An 18,234-nucleotide genomic window follows, 5' to 3' on the forward strand; every position below is an offset into this window, starting at 1 on the left:
CCACAAACATCACCACCACCTAACCATAATCACCACCAACCAACCGTAAACATCACCACCACCTAACCATAATCACCACCAACCAACCATAAACATCACCACCAACCAACCATAAACATCACCACCAACTAACCACAAACATCACCACCTAACCATACATTAGATTCTTTTCTTGCAGCCTCGGGTGAGCTGTGCCTCTGGACAGTGCAGTCAGGACCAATTTTAGTCATAGAGAATCCAAATAATAATAATACAAAATTACAAAACCATAGCCCAGTCATACGGAGCCCCCCAAGTACTACTACATGATTTCATCATGGCGCCGATGTATCTACATATCATACAGTCTCCACAACTCCTATGTGCCAATACTCCTTGTGGATTTCGTAGTGTAGGATGGAAACTTAAAAAACAAAACAAAACGCATCTTTTATCTTTGACATTGAAGGAGCAGAATATTTTTCCATCTCTCTGCCAGGTGACTGCTTGGAGGGGACACGGAAAGTGGTGGTCGCGGGCCGTGTTCTACTTTGCCATGTTGGGATTGTCATATATTTCACGCATCTCTATAAACATAAGATCTTGTGCAATTTTATAGTTTTCTCCAGACTCTGCACATTACATTCTCTCCTTATAAATAACTTTACAGCAATGGGTAAGTATATGTGTCCCCATGCACTAATAAAGCCGAGCACAATCTGTCTTATAAAGTATCGTTCAGCCCAAACTACACCAAAAAAGGTTGTTTCGGGTGAAAATATCATTAAAAAAAAGCCCAAAAGACCTCTCCCTCTATGATGTGAATAAGTCCTATTAGGGAAAACAATTCTAAAATGTTTTTTTTTTATTTCATTTGTATTCAGAATTTTCCTTCCATTCATTAAAGGGACATTTTCTTAGATCAAATTTTTCTACCTGTAATCGTGATTGTCAATTTTGGTCTGAACAATGAACTCCATGTAACAAAGATGAAAATATACAATTATATTTAAGTTCGGTGGTTCTTAAATCTGGTTTCATGTCTTGATACAAATCGAAATCTGATGTATTTTTTAAAAAAATGATCCAAATCCCCAATAATGACATAAACATAAATAATACATTTTTGATTTCCATCAGCCGCCACTAGAGGGAGCTTTTAAAACTTTCGGCAAAATATGCTACATTTGTTGTTCAAATTGCATTTATTGGCTTTATTATGTATTTTGGAAACATTTTTATGCCTCATTAGACAGTTTTGAATGGTGTGGAAATGAATGTGGTTAAGTGGAGTGTGGTTACTGCTTTAATTCATTAAAAGCCATGATTTTGATGCAATATATAGGTGCCAAATTAAGGCAGCCAAGTGCGGCATAGCAAAAAGAGAAAAGGACACAACTTCTGAAGTTTGTCTACTTTTTCGTTGTCTAAATTTCAGGCCGTGTTAATGAATCGCTGTTTATACCTTGTACTCCATAATAAAGCAGTATACAGCACGCTCCTGAGCTCCCTCTAGTGGTGGCTGCAGACAGAATTTAATCATTTGTTTCTAGATCTTAACACTGTAATTATATAATTAAGGATGAATGCACCTATTTCATACAATTCCCAATAATACTGCCATACCCAAACATTACCACCATAAAGTATCCATAGTAGGGCACCACAGTGGCTCAGTGGTTAGTATTGTTTCTTTGCACCGTCTGGGTCCTGGATTGAAATTCCACCAAGGACAACATCTGCAAGGAGTTTGTATGTTCTCCCGTCTTTGCGTGGGTTTCCTTCTCGTTCTCTGGTTTCCTCCCACTCTCCAAAGACATACTGATAGGGAATCTAGATTGTGAGCCCCAATGGGGATAGTGACGATAATGTCTGTAAAGCGCTGCGAAATTAATGGCAACATATAAATAAAGCATAATAAATAATCTATAAATTAATAGTAAAAGATAATACTGATATACAGTGGCCATTTAATACTGCTTCATGGTCTCAAAAGGTAGAGATCGGTCACTTGTGATAAATGACATCACTTTTTTTTACCTTGTGTAAATGCCGCTATTCTCCTGAATCCGGCGATGTTCTTCTTTTGTCGCTACGACTTTCCATCCCTGAGATATGGCCTCTTCTTCCCTGTATAGAAATTTAGCCTTATTAGACAATTGGGCGTGTTCCTGAACTCTTTCCTGTGGGTGTGTTTATGAGGACCACACCCCCTTAGCTAGCGCCTCTCGATTTACGATTTACATACAGGAAAGAGGAGGCCATATCTCTGGAACAGAAAGTCGTAGGAACAAAAGAAAAGCATCGCCGGATTCAGGAGAACAGCGACATTTACAACAGGTAGAAAAAAATATATATTTATGGCAACTGACAGATCCCCTTTAAAATGTGCTGCTGTTCCATAAGGACTCCAATTGTATTTCTTGCAGCCCATGGAGCTGATATCTATCTACCTTTCATATGTTTGCTTGCTATACGTTCCTACAGGCAAATCCCCGAAGCCATTGAGAGCAGTGCACTTTTTTGCTTGTGTTGTCTGGTGCCGTCGTAGACCCCAGACATCTTGAATCGTGTTCATGGGCAGACTCATTTGATTAATTTTTTTTTTTTTGTTGCTGTTGTAGCCATCTCCACACTGCGCCATATGCATAAGAAAGTAACATACTAGCACAGTTACTTGGCTTGCAGCAGGGGAGCTGAGAGATATCATATGTTCTGCTGGCAGAAGTACAAAGAGGTTCCAACTGTTTGATCTACTGTCTTAAAGTTATATGCAAAATCTGATAATTGGGTCAGGAAGGAGAAGAGGACTTATTAGAGGAGCGATTTTCATTTCCTTTTCTTATTTGTTCCCTTTTTGTTTCATCTGTAGGCTCCCTCATTCTCTCTCTCCTCTGTTTTGCCGTTGTCTGGTATGTCATGATGAGAACTAGGTGAGAATGTGACTTCTGAATTGTTCTGCTGCCGGTGACGTAGGAAGGACAATCCGAGTCTCCTCCGGGGTTCCTCGTTCCCCCACAAGGGAGATGAACTTATCATTTAAAGATCTAATATGTCGTTTGTGACTCATCGTATAAGAAATAGACACAGAAAAAGTGATTGATCCAAAGTCACCTCCAAATTTGGTTGTCTTCTTCTGCAATTTTCGCTGCCCCATTACTATATCAGTGCCAGTTCCGGTCAGGAGACCCCAGGTCAGTCCTGGCAATGGTGGTTTGTACCCAGGCCATAAAATGCAGACCTGTGAATCTGGTCTGTGGGATTTTGCAGGAGTTGAATTTTACTTAGGTGCAATTCTGAGCGGCGCATCTGGTGGCAGCCGGTGACGGCTTCCTCTTCCTACCAGGTCCAGGTAGAGTAGCAGGTGTTCCTTTCTCTTTGTACTTGTGAACGCTGCTTCCATCTGAAGGAACATTCATTGCCTTTGTATCTTTTGGTCTCCTGTTCCTTGTTTGCGCAGACAATTATCATTTCTCATAAATTTTTGGACCACACTCTGGTTTGGAAGTTATCCCTTATGTACTGGACAGGAGATAACTTCCCAATCACTGGGGTTCCGACTGGCAGGACCACCACCGATCTCAAAAACCAGGGCTCTTCAGAACTCATGTGAATGGAGCGATGATCGATCATGTGCACTGCAGCTCCATTCATTCAGTGTGCATGAGTGATCTCTGCTCCATTCACACAACGCTTTTCATGGCCCCTTTTGCTTGGGATTGGTGGGGGACCCAGCAGTTTCGAAGTTATCCTCTATATCATGGATAAGAGATAACTTCCAAACTTGAAGGCATTTACTCTGCACAAATATAAAAAAGGAGCTCTCCTAGGAATGCTCATTTCCTGATAATCTTGCAGTGTGAACAGGCTGCCGATCACCTGTGAGCAAAAAAACTTGTTCGTCGGGTGAAATGATCTTTCGGTTTGCCCAAAAGTTCATCTTTCTCGGCAGCACATTGTCCTGAGTAAAAAGAACTGGAATCAATGGTGCTCTAAGAATTCATTGCTCTCGGCGGCATATTGTCCTGAGTCAATGGTGCTCTAAAAACAAATAATAAGAATAAGTTCGCTCCCGAGAACAATGGCAGCCGATATGTGAACTGAATGATCAATTACTGCTTGTTCAGTGCACATTGAAGCGCCGTCTGCTATTAGTTGACCACAGACAATTTCGATCTTTTGTACTTATGTACTGCAGTGATTTTATATATACATTATACATTTTATATACATTATACATTTTTTAACAAAATTTTCAGACATCTTAGCAGAACATGTGACTTTTTAGCGCTTAAAAATTCACAAAACAGGTTAAAGTAAAAACTAAAGAATAATTTTTTATGTTGTGTAAAATTTCATGAACCATTTGTGCCATTTTAAAAAAATTTGGCACAAAAACTATAACGAGTACCACTAGAAAAATTTTGATAAGTGAATTAAAAAAAAAGAACAAATGATGAATCGGTTCCTACTAGTTGTGTTGAGCTGTTTACAATATTTTTGCTTTATTGGTTTATTGGAAACAGCAGAAAGTTTGTACATTTTGCTAATAAACCCAAGTTGCGATGGGAGGTGAACACATTTTATTGCACCTGTACATAACAGCACCTTCAGACGTACGGCACAGCTGAGAAGAGTTCACTATATTCCAGAGCATCTTTATATACAGAGTTGACTTCATTCCATAGGTTTCTTATCCCTACCTTTCATATGCTTTTCTCCCTGGAGCTTTTGTAATAGTTTTGTACCAGACAAGTGGCCATACGTGTGTGCATATACTGTACCACCCTCCTTATATTCCTGATCTCGACTTTATCCTAAGTCTTCTTTTTATCCTAAGCCATATTGCAAGGCTCGTTAAAGGGTCTATAGTGACTTGTAGGATTGCTGCTTCCAACAGCTCACGCTATAGAGTTCTATTCCTCTTCCTCTCTAAAGAAGCAATTTGCATATTTAAATTTTCAGGAGAGCACTGAACGGCGAATAAGCCTCCTTATCTTGGCATGCCAAAGCTAGTATATCACTCTCCACAAGGAGAAACGTTACGCCTTAGACCTCAGTCCAGAGCCTTTCACCTAGCCAAATCAGATCTCATACTTTGCACTGATAAGGGGCAATACCCCGAAACATCGTGTCTGCAAATTGAGATTCTCCTTTGGCTTTTATCCTTAATCATATTGCAAGGCTTATTAAAGGGTCGATAGTGACTTGCAGGATCGCTGCTTCCATTAGGTGGCGCTACAGTTCTAGTCCTCTCTGAAGAGGCAATTTGCATACTTAATGACCACGATTGGCAGACTTTCCTTGTCATGCAAATTTGCCCTTCAAATCACAAGAATTTAAAGAATATCTCCTGAAGGGAAAGCAGACGAACACCAGGAAACAATTATTTAACATCTCCTTCCATTGAAAACACAGACTTGGGTGTTTCTTTTCATGTTTTATTTCCCCCCTGCTGATAACCCCTTAGTTTTCACAAAAAAAGTTTTACGTACAGGATGAATAACGTTTTGTCGCCTTTTTTATTTAGCTGTTGATTAGGTATTTCACTTTGTCCCATTTTTGTTAATCATTTTTGTCGCTAAAATTAAAAACATCAGATCTCAACTTGAAAGAATGCGTATTGTGAGGCAGTGACTGGTGTTACATGTGTGGGTCGCTGTGTGATCCCCCCAGGATGCGCACAGAGACGTATTGAGGCCATGGGAGTGCATTGCAGTCACAGGTGTAGCTGTGTTTGTAATGCAAAACAAAAGTGAGTATAAGTCTTGGACAAGCTATTTGTCCAAGGCAGATTTAAGAAAACTTGCTGGGCTTTAATTTTTTTAATGGAGTACAGGATGGTAGTGGTGCAGTCCGTTTCCTCCTGGACGGGTTTTCCATGTGGCTGAAGGCCACAGATTCCAGTTAAAAACCCTGCAGTAAAGGGTTTGGGTGTGTCAGGATCAGTGTCAGTGTCAGTTTGGAATTTGCAAGGTGCAGAGCAGGAGGCTCTGCAGAGCTCCACCTGTGTGAGGCAACACAGGCAAGCGGAGCCAAACAGCCAAAGGAGCTGAAAGGCCTGGCACGCACAGCATACACGGCGGTGCAGTCGAACATAGCAACCAGTCATGGAGGTGGACTGGCATGTTTATTGACTGCAATCCAGAGGATTTTGTTCCCAGCTGCGATCCGGAGGATATCTTGTGCTGTATTTTTGTGAGTTGAACATTAAAGAGACATTTTGTTTTGGACTTTCTTGGGTCATTGCCTCATCACTACACAGCGTGGATAGCGCTGCACTACAGTATTCTTCATCATATTACAGTTTGCGTTTTTACAAAAAGTTGGATGCTGACAAACAATTTGCAACTTTGTTTTTATAAAGTGCTTTTTTTCCAGGAAAGGAGAGAAAAAATAGAGATGGCCGAATCAATTCAGGGTAAATCCATTTCAAGTAAAAAAAACATACTGTTGAAGTTTGCAAATTTGAATAATAAGTTTGAAAATAAGTTTGAAAAATGTGTTGAAGTTTGCAAATCCGAATAATTAACTATTTGTTTTAGACAAATAGCTTATAATGGCCGATACCATGTTACAGATACAGTTATATGAAAAAGTTTGGGCACCCCTATTAATCTTAAGCTTAATGTTTTCTAAAAATTGTTTTTTTGCAACAGCTATTTCAGTTTCATATATCTAATAACTGTTGGACACAGTAATGTTTCTGCCTTGAAATGTGGTTTATTGTACTAACAGAAAATGTGCAATCTGCATTCAAACAAAATTTGACAGGTGCATAAGTATGGGCACCCCACCAGAAAAGTGACATTAATATTTAGTAGATCCTCCTTTTGCAAAGATAACAGCCTCTAGTTGCTTCCTGTAGCTTTTAATGAGTTCCTGGATCCTGGATGAAGGTATTTTTGACCATTCCTCTTTACAAAACAATTCCAGTTCAGTTAAGATTGATGGTCGCCGAGCATGGACAGCCCTCTTCAAATGATCCCACAGATGTTCAATTATATTCAGGTCTGGGGACTGGGATGGCCATTCCAGAACAGTGTAATTGTTCCTCTGCTTGAATGCCTGAGTAGATTTGGAGCGGTGTTTTGGATCATTGTCTTGCTGAAAGATCCATCCCCTGCGTAACATCAACTTTGTCACTGATTCATGAACATTATTGTCAAGAATCTGCTGATACTGAGAGGAATCCATGCGTCCCTCAACTTTAACAAGATTCCCGGTGCCGGCATTGGCCACACAGCCCTAAAGCATGATGGAACCTCCACCAAATTTTACTGTGGGTAGCAAGTGTTTTTTTTGGAATGCTGTGTTTTTGGCCGCCATGCATAACGCCTTTTTGTATGACCAAACAACTCAATCTTGGTTTCATCAGTCCACAGGACCTTCTTTCAAAAAGAAATTGGCTTCTCCAAATGTGCTTTTGCATACCTCAGCCGACTGTTTGTGGCGTGCTTGCAGAAACTGCTTCTTTCGCATCACTCTCCCATACAGCTTCTCCTTGTGCAAAGTGCGTTGTATAGTTGACCGATGCACAGTGACACCATCTGCAGCAAGTTGATGCTGCAGCTCTCTGGAGGTGGTCTGAGGAGTGTCCTTGACTGATCTCACCATTCTTCTTCTCTGCCTTTCTGATGTTTTTCTTGGCCTGCCACTTCTGGCCTTAACAAGAACTGTACCTGTGTTCTTCCATTTCCTTACTATGTTCCTCACAGTGGAAATTGACAGGTTAAATCTCTGAGACAGTTTTTTGTATCCTTCCCCTGAACAACTATGTTGAATAATCTTTGTTTTCAGATCATTAGACAGTTGTTTTGAGGAGCCCACGATGCCACTCTTCAGAGGAGATTCAAACAGGAGAACAACTTGCAAGTGGCCACTTTAAGTAGCTTTTCTCATGATTGCATACACCTGGCTATGAAGTTCAAAGCTCAATGAGGTTAGAAAACCAAAAAAAGTGTGTTAGGAGTCGAGTTTCCTCTGCTGCACAGGGGGAATCTCGATCCGTGTCTGCTGCGGTCTCCCATTCTGCTTCGGCCGCAGCGGGCTCTGCTCAGCTGAGGCGTCGCTCCCAGCGTCTCGCTGGGACTGATTCTGTGCAAAGGGTTACTGCTGCCTTTTCTGGCTTTCCTGTTGTACCCTGCACTGATCTGCGGCGAGCGGGCTTCTCTGGGACTAAGTCCTTATTTGCACACACTGAGCATGCCCAGGGCAAGATCTCCCATTGGAGATCGAGGGTCACATGCTCAGGTACTGCAGCACATCCCATTGGTCCTCTTGGCAGGTCCTGAAAGGGCAAAACTTCTGGAGCTGCTTCCTGTGCTGCAACTATATAAACTGCGCATGACCGCACGGCCATGCGCTAGTATTGTCTTGATATAATGTGTGTGTGTAGATGTATGTATGTCGATGGATGAAAGCTCCTAAGTATCCCTCCCTAGTGTTGTTGACTGCTCGCGGATTATGGTAGCTATCTAGCACCCGACTAGCCATCTGCACGTAACACACATCACAGCGTCCAGCTGCTGTGTCCGCCAGTATGGCGCCGTGCGCTTCCTCTGCGCTTTCCTTACCCTAGCCTGGGTGGTTAGTGGCGTCCGTCAGTGCGGCACCGCATGCACTCTCGTGCCTTTATACACTATTTTATTAGTTTCCTTACACACCCAGTTGCGGTGTTGTGCCAGCAAGTGGTCTAATCGGACTTCAATCCTGAGTTGGGGTTGTGTTCGCTGACTTCTTGCTCGTGCTCTATGTGCGGTATCGCGGTCCTGTGACTCAACAGGATCGCTTCCTTCACGCAGAGTGAAGTTAACCTGTGCGTGTATACTTATAGTACCGCCATATAGTCCGTCTTACTAGCAGCAGGGTTTTTACCTGCACGGTGGACCTCGGACTGCGAACGCACCTAGTTTCATATCATCTATACTTGGTGCGTTCCGCCAGTCCTTAACAAAGTGCTTTAGTAAGTCAGTAAAAAGTAGGTAGGAGTATTTAAAACAAGAAAATGATAAGGCTGTCCATTTTTGTACAAATGTCAAATTTTGTTTCAATGCAGATTGCACATTTTCTGTTAGTACAATAAACCTCATTTCATGGCAGAAACATTACTGTGTCCAACAGTTATTAGATATATGAAACTGAAATAGCTGTTGCAAGAAAAACACAATTTTTATAAAACATTAAGCTTAAGATTAATAGGGGTGCCCAAACTTTTTCATATAACTGTAAGTATAAGACAGGGAACAAGGAAGACATGGCCTCAAGGGACACCCTACTGACTTTCCCATAATGCCTTGTTGGCACCCCACTCTGTAGCATAACCAATCATAAGGGACTATAGAGTAAAGGTCATACATCACTAACAGCCACTATAAAAGCCCAAGCAGGAAATGTTGCTCCCATTTTTGGGGAATGTGGATATGAAAGAGGACCTCAGAGAGACATAGTACAAAGAATGCACATACATAGTGTGCTAGGAGAAGACAATAGATTTGTTTACATTTTTTGCACTTGTGATCTGTGCAATCTCTTACTCTCTTACTGCCGCACCCAATATTGCCAATATTTTCTGCATCATACTAGCAGCAGATTTTAACAGTGCCATTAATTTTAGTTCAGTCTGTTAAAATTTTGGGTGGCAGAGCAATAATTTTCTTCACCGTCAGCTGTGCAGTATCTGACTGCCGCACCCAAAATTGCTTAATTTTCTACATCAAACTAGCGTTTAAGCATACGCAACCATTAATTGTTCAGTCTTTAACAAGTTAGTGTGCAAGATGAACAGCTTTGAAAAGAAAAAACATGAGGCACTCTTTCAGGAGATGTTTATGCTCTACGTGTTTTTTGTAGCCCCCCGATAGTTGATATGTGATTTGCTGGTCGCTGAGCGTTTTGCCAGGATGTCTTGATAATGTATTCAATGAATATCCTGCGATACATGGACAGTCCATTGCTTTGAATGATAACTGCGCAGAGATAACTGCATGTGCCCGTTTATGTGTTATCCTATTTTATACTATGTAGTTGTCATTTTACGCACAGTACAAATCATCGACTAGACCTAATAGGTTATTCCAACCATAATAGACCCAAGAGATTGCCCCCAAATCATCTGCAAGTGAGGTTGTCTTCTGCAAGACGACCTTTGGGCAATAGGATCTGAGGATCCTTTGTTACTCTGGAAGGACCAGTCCTAACCATGATGGTGACAAATCCTATCGCTGGAGCAAGACTTTCTCCACTCACCAACCAACTTGGGAAGAGTTTTCATTTTGGACCTTAGTAAAACTGATTGTGTGATCATGGTGGACATATTAGTAGTCATCTAGAATTTTTTTTTAAAAAGCTCAATAAAATGTTTAATTATTAGACCCAAAAGATAGGGACAAAAAAGAACTTGATATTTAAGTGGTGGTTTATAGGGCGTAAAGTTAGTAAACTCAATTAAACGAGCCCAAATAAGCGAGATGCACCCAATGTCCTCCCAAGTTAGGCAGTTAATAGTCTTCGTGTAAGTGACTGGACTTCATGCATATAATGCTGTGGTTTGTCATTTATATTGAATGAATTCTTCTAATTAAATTATTGAAATGGCGTCATTAGTTATTCGGAGAATTGACTTGTCAGCCGGATGTTGATGTTGGGACCTGTGTCAACGGGGACAGAAGAAGTGTCCTTACCATAATACAATATGACTGGAATGGCGTGTTATCTTGTGCGCTCCAATCAGCCCTGAGTACAAGTCGTTACATTGACTTCATGAAAGGTCATCGTCATCCCGGGGAATTCCCCGATGGTCGCTAAGATGTTGCTGGTTGCATATTTAAGTAATGCTAAAACGTGTTAATGACCACGCTGCCATGTGGATGGCTGCTGACCACCGCTCCCTGCTCTTCTCTCGGAAATTATTGACAGCTATATTGCTTATTCTTGTTGCGGTTATGAAATTAAATGTCATCTCTCACATAAAGTCATCGCATTAAGGAACTACAGGGAACACTTATGTGTTTCCTTATCTCAGAGGTTTCCAAAACCATCAAAAGCACCAGAATTACGTCTCCCGGTGTCGCTTTTGTGTTTATAGAAGTAGGTCACAGTTAAAGTGGGGCTGTCCTATTTGCTTCGACAACATGTTTCTGCAGCGCACCCACTGGGGAGATCAAGTATTACACAGTTGTAGAGCCGAGTGAATTGATTCACAGGATCCTAGTACGGTAGCCAGCTCAATAGTCAGTGGCTCTTGGTCAGGAGCCCTACGAACTTACTCCTACCGGATGGCATCCATGGCTCCTCTTTTGATCAGCCAGACTGGGGCATAATTATTGGAGCATAATGCACACGTACCAGGCCAGCCAATCAATCTGTGGTTGCCGGCAGGTAAGATGCAGCTCCTTGGGCGACCGCCAAGTGGCCATGGACTTCTGACCTGGCTGCTGGACCAGGGTGATATGGATCCTGTTCATATGCTTTCTATCCAAGTGGCAAATTTGATGCAGATGATGCAGGATCTAGCTAAGGAATACCAGAGTCTTCCTATTGCCCTCCACTGTTGACAATGGCTGTGACATCAGTACCCTCTGACACACAGTTGGTCTCTCCAGAACCTGTAATGGCCCTCCTTATTAATTTTTTTGCAGAGAAAGATCAATTTATGGTGTTCAGGAAGAACTGTAGGTTATTTTTTACCCTGCGTTGCTGGTCATCAAGAGATGAGTTCCAGCGGATGGAAATAATCTTATCCCTACTGCGAGGGGGATCCTAAGACCTGGGCATTTTCCTTGTATTCACAAGCCCCAGAACGGTCTTCTGTGTGTGCCTTTTTTAATGCTTTAAGTCTGATCTATGACAAGCCCAAAAGGATTCAGGTCACTGAGGCAAAGATCATGAACCTAGCACAGGTTCTCTGATGGAGGCCATGACCCAGGCCATATCAATGTACCACAGAATCCGTGAAAGATGTGGTGAACAGCAGGCTGCCCATTATACTTCTCGTATCAGGTCCATTTACCTAATGTGAAGCTATTGGAGGTTAGCGTTGCCAGTCTTTGTGTTGTGGAGAAAAAAAATACTCAAGATTTTGGACTCTGTTTGTACTGTGGTCTCTCTAGACATTTCCTCAATGATTGCCCAAGTAGTCCTCTGGAAAGCAAACCGTTGGGAGAATGTCTGAGTCTGGGCGATGGCCGAGGAGAACACCCAGACTCAAAGGTACATTTTTATTCTCATAAAGTGCTGATGAATACAATGTTATCCTTCAAGAATCGGGTGTTACCAGCATTGGCGTTCATTGACTCTGGGTCTGCTGCTAACTTCTCTAGATACTGTTCGCCCAGAATTTGGTCAAAAGGATAATGGTGGATTTCACGCTCCAAGTAGGAGCAGTTCACTCTGAATCCATCTCCTGTTTTGTTTTGGATCAATTACCTGCTGGTTGGTATTGGGCCTTCCATGGCTGCTTCTTCACAATCCTGTTATTGATTGGCGTCAGAAGGAAATTGTTAAATGGAGTTCCAATTGTTAATTGTTAGAAGAATTTTCTAAAGTCTGGATAAATGTGCTCTGCTTGACAGAAAGGTCTGCCCGGGTACCTGAACGACTTTGGAGATGTGTTCTCAGAAAAAGAGGTGGAGATACTATCATCCTTATGATTGTGGTATTAATTGTGTCCCTAATGCCAAGTTATCTGAAGCGCGCCTTTACAATTTGTCTGGGGCTTAGAGGACCAGTATGAAAGAATATAATAACGAAAGTTTACAGAAGGGTCATATCCATCCTTACTCCTCCCCTGTAGCTGCCGGAATTTTTTTTGTCAAAAAGAAAGATGGTTGTCTCTGCTCTTGCCTCGATTTCCAAGAACTGAACAAAATCACGGTTAAACATACTTATCCAATTCCACTCATCCCTGACTTGTATAATCAGCTTCTGGGGGCTAAGTGGTTTTCTAAACTTGATCTTAGAGGGGGCTTTCAATTTGATACGCATTCGCCAGGGTGATAAGTGGTAAGCGACGTTCTTAACAACTAATGGTCTATTTGAAAATCTTGTCATGCCATTTGGATTATCCAATGCACCGGCTGTTTTTAAATATGTTATGAATTATATTTTCTCGGATTGCATTGGGAGATTTGTTGTGATTTACCTGGATGATATTCTAATTTTCTCTCCTGATTTGCACTCTCACATGTCCACGTTATATTACAAAGGTTCAGGGAGAACTCTTTGTTTGCGAAATTAGAGAAATGTGTTTCTTATGTTCAGGAAATTTCGTTCTTGGGGCTTATCTTGTCAGCAAAAGGGTTTAAGATGGACCCTGGGAAGGTTCAGGCCATGATTAATTGGGTTCAACCTCTTGATCTTGAGGCTTTGCAACGTTTTCTTGGATTCACCAACTATTACAGAAAATTCATCAAGAGTTTTTCCCATATTGCTAAACCTCTTACTAACCTTACACGTAAGTGGGCAAATATCAAGGTTTGGTTGCCGAATGCTATCAGGACATTTAAAAAATTAAAAGAGCATTTCATGTCTGCCCCAGTTTCTAATCCATGCCTATCTCCAAGAACCTTTAATTGTGGAGGTGGATGTTATGAAGGTCGGAGTAAGGGTCATTTTATCGCAGGGACTTAAAACTGTCTAATCGGCATCCATGTGCTTTTTTTTCTATAAATTCTCGTCTGTGGAAAAAAATTATGATATTGAAAATCGTGAGTTACTTGCTATTAAATTGACCTTTGAGGAATGGAGGACTAAGAACAGTTTCGATTCAGTTTTTTCCTCCATAACCTACGTGCTCCATTCTTCGTCAGGGTATTGTGGTTTTTATGGTAACCTCAGAGTTGGAAGAGGAGATCTGTAAAGTCCAGTCCTTTGCTCCTTCTGCTACTCAGTTATTTGTGACTGTGTACCTAATATTATGTCTGTTACAGGAATTTCAGGATTCCATCTTGAGTGGTCATCCTGGGGTTGCTTCTACACCGAAAGCCATTGCTAGACTTTTTTGTTGGCCATCCGTGCATGATGCCATAATCAGGCGGCCATGGAATTGGCTCTATTGCCAATTCCAGAAATATAATGGACTCATCTGTCCATAGATTTCCTCACAGATTTGCCTCTGTCTGGTGCAAAAAACTATTTGGGTGGTAGTCACCAATTTGGTAAATAAACTCATTTAGTTCCTTCGTCAGGATTACCCAATGCAGAGACATTCTCCAGGTTGTGTATTTCTCATATTGTAGGGTTACATGCGATCCCTCTTACTGTGTCTGATGGGAGAGCTCAATTTGTCTTTACATTTTGGAGAGCTTTATGTAGTAAACTGGGATTGACTTGTTATTTTCATCCCCTTACCACCCTGAAACCAATGGTCAGACTGAGAGGACAAATCGGTCTTTGGAACAGATTTTAAGGTGCTTTGTGGCAGCTCAGCAGAAGGACTGGTTTTCATTTTTACCACTCGCTGAGTTTGCCTTCAGTCGAATAAATCAGTCTATTGGAACCACAGCTTTTTTCTGTAATTATGTTTTTCATCCCAGTTTTGTAGGATTAGTTCTGAAGGTCCTGGGGTGGAGGTCGCCGTACAGAGACTTTGGGATGTCTGGAGGGAGGTTCAAAAGAATATTAGGACCCCTCAGATTCACCAAAAACAGAATCCCAATAGAAGACGTTTGACTCCATATTAATATCTACGGATGTAGAATTGGGAGTCATCATACGGAGGAGTCCACATACTTAGACCATAAAGTGTTTGTCTGTGTTCTGTTTAGATAGAGGACGGTCTTAAGAATCATGAGTCCTCGTGGATCACAACTCAAAAGTCTAAAAGTAAAGAAATCCTGTTCTAATAACTGGAGGAAGAATCCCCTATGTATGTATCAGGGCTGGTTATTAGAGATATGATGTCCAACCAAAAACTTCCAGAATATCAACATGGCAGCATGTTTGCTAGTCCTCTAATGATAATCTCCTGTTGATAAAACTTTGCTTTTATTAAAACCATAGCAAGCAGCCCAGTAAGTGATACATCCTTGGAATAAGGGTCTCTTTTATGACATTATGCTGCTCTTAAATTAGGAGACAGAAACCTGGTGACAAGAACTGTCACGGGTTATTGTTTGCTTTCATGTTCAGTTCATAATTAAGCATAAGGAATGTTTTAGGCAATTTTATGTTATGTATTTTTGTGCTGTCAATTATTCAATCAGTCTTATACAAAGCGTTTTCCAAAGCGTTTGATACCGTGCCGCACAAGAGTGTGGTACACAAAATGAGAATGCTTGGTCTGGGGGAAAATGTGTGTAAATGGGTTAGTAACTGGCTTAGTGATAGAAAGCAGAGGGTGGTTATAAATGGTATAGTCTCTAACTGGGTCGCTGTGACCAGTGGGGTACCGCAGGGGTCAGTATTGGGACCTGTTCTCTTCAACATATTCATTAATGATCTGGTAGAAGGTTTACACAGTAAAATATCGATATTTGCAGATGATACAAAACTATGTAAAGCAGTTAATACAAGAGAAGATAGTATTCTGCTACAGATGGATCTGGATAAGTTGGAAACTTGGGCTGAAAGGTGGCAGATGAGGTTTAACAATGATAAATGTAAGGTTATACACATGGGAAGAGGGAATCAATATCACCATTACACACTGAACGGGAAACCACTGGGTAAATCTGACAGGGAGAAGGACTTGGGGATCCTAGTTAATGATAAACTTACCTGGAGCAGCCAGTGCCAGGCAGCAGCTGCCAAGGCAAACAGGATCATGGGGTGAATTAAAAGAGGTCTGGATACACATGATGAGAGCATTATACTGCCTCTGTACAAATCCCTAGTTAGACCGCACATGGAGTACTGTGTCCAGTTTTGGGCACCGGTGCTCAGGAAGGATATAATGGAACTAGAGAGAGTACAAAGGAGGGCAACAAAATTAATAAAGGGGATGGGAGAACTACAATACCCAGATAGATTAGCGAAATTAGGATTATTTAGTCTAGAAAAAAGACGACTGAGGGGCGATCTAATAACCATGTATAAGTATATAAGGGGACAATACAAATATCTCGCTGAGGATCTGTTTATACCAAGGAAGGTGACGGGCACAAGGGGGCATTCTTTGCGTCTGGAGGAGAGAAGGTTTTTCCACCAACATAGAAGAGGATTCTTTACTGTTAGGGCAGTGAGAATCTGGAATTGCTTGCCTGAGGAGGTGGTGATGGCGAACTCAGTCGAGGGGTTCAAGAGAGGCCTGGATGTCTTCCTGGAGCAGAACAATATTGTATCATACAATTATTAGGTTCTGTAGAAGGACGTAGATCTGGGGATTTATTATGATGGAATATAGGCTGAACTGGATGGACAAATGTCTTTTTTCGGCCTTACTAACTATGTTACTATGTTACTATGTTACTATGTTATACACTCCTTTACATATGCAATGTATATAGCATGCTTATATACTGACATGTGGAGCAGTGACAGGAGGGCATCATATCTATGATAGATTGCTTGACAAAGTCAGGAAAACTTATGTAGATTTACACAGTATATGATAGATAGATAGATAGATAGATAGATAGATAGATAGATAGATAGATAGATAGATAGATAGATAGATAGATAGATAGATAAAAGATAAATAGATAGATAGATAAATGATGGATAAATAGATAGATAGATAATAGATATATGAAAGACAGATAGATAATAGATAGATAGATTGATAGAAAGATAATAGATGATAGATAATAGATAGATAGAAAGATGGATAGGTGAATGATGGATAAATAGATAAGAGATAGATAATAGATAAATGAATGATAAATAGATGGCTGATAGATAGATAATAGATAGATTGATAGATAGATAGATAATAGATAGATAGATAGATAATAGATAGATTGATAGATAGATAGATAGATAGATAGATAGATAGATAGATAGATAGATAGATAGATAGATAGATAGATAGATAGATAGATAACACTATGTAACACAATTTTTTTCCTGGCTTCCAAGTGTAATATTTCAACTGCTTATGTTTAAAGACTATGGAAAAACGACTTCATTCAGCACAAACTTTGATTTTATGACCACAGAGCTGAAAAATGTTGTATATATTGTGTCAAAAAAAGGAAATTACTCTATAACAAATTTTTATATATTTTTTGTTCCTGGGTCCAAAGTGTGTTTTCCTAACCCGTTATGCCTGAAGCAAATAGAAAATAGATCTTCCACAAAAACTTTGCTTCTGTGATCAGGACAATGAAATTTTGAAATTTGTCTGTTTTCGGGAAAATTCTCCATTCATATTCAATACTGAGTAGTCTTCATTGTCATGATCTTAGTTTTATTTACTCACTGTGCAAAATAAAATGCAACTTCTCCGGCCCCGTGATTAAATTACCGTTTAATGAAGCCGTTGTCCAGAGTTACTCTACATATAAAACGAGGAGTCCATTCCAGAGCAGAAAATATTTGTTTTTATAATATTACTAATTAAAGCGACCGATGGAGGGAGATAAAATACCAAAACAAAGCCGAAAACAGACATGAGGGAATCTAATTGGAAGATGAAGCGAAGTCTTTGATGTTATTGAGGGAGATTAAATATCTGTGCTCAGCGTTGTACACGGGTGGTCCGGGCTTTCTCCTGTAGCATGTGCTGCTGTGTGACCGTATCTTCACACACAAGTCGTTTACCACGTATTTAATAGAGAGAGGCAGACACAATGCACATCAAAGGGATCCGGGCAGGGAAGAGACCCAGCAGAGCGCCAAGTTCAGGACAATTCAGTAGTTATGGTTTTGCTAGAGTGGAAAAAGCACCTATTATAGAGAGATGATCCAATCTAGGATTATAATCGGTTATGGTGATAAGCCTCTCTATAGGGTCTACCTATTATTTCCAGCAAGACACAGACTACTTCAGTGCGTGCCTTGTTGGAGAAGGTGCACGCAGGTGATATCGGATGGCGCAATGCAGTCACGTCATCGCGCCATCAAGCACCCACTGCTGCACAGAGGAGACGGTGGATGGGGAGTCTGGGTCAGGTGAGTATAAGCCTTTTTTTATTATAATACTTGAGGGGCTGTGCAGGGATCGGCTGTGCAAGGAGGAACATGATTAGAGGAGCTGTGCAGGAAGGGGCATGAATAGAGTGGCTGTGCAGGGAGGGGCTGTGCAAGTAGGAACATGATTAAAGGGGCTGTGCAGGGAGGGGAATGAATAGAGTGGCTGTGCAGGGGGAATAAAAT

General features: G+C 41.0%; 1 long non-coding RNA gene across 1 annotated transcript in view; it reads right to left on the minus strand.

The window, feature by feature from the left end:
• Nucleotides 1-849: 849 nt before the first annotated feature.
• Nucleotides 850-18,234, minus strand: part of LOC138672626 (uncharacterized) — a 98,026-nt gene continuing 80,641 nt past the window's right edge. Inside the window, exon 3 of the long non-coding RNA XR_011319757.1 lies at nucleotides 850-1,861. This is a non-coding gene — a long non-coding RNA (uncharacterized lncRNA). The remainder of the gene's footprint in view (nucleotides 1,862-18,234) is intronic.

Source organism: Ranitomeya imitator, chromosome 3, assembly GCF_032444005.1.
Source record: "Ranitomeya imitator isolate aRanImi1 chromosome 3, aRanImi1.pri, whole genome shotgun sequence".
Taxonomy (NCBI): Eukaryota; Metazoa; Chordata; class Amphibia; order Anura; family Dendrobatidae; genus Ranitomeya; species Ranitomeya imitator.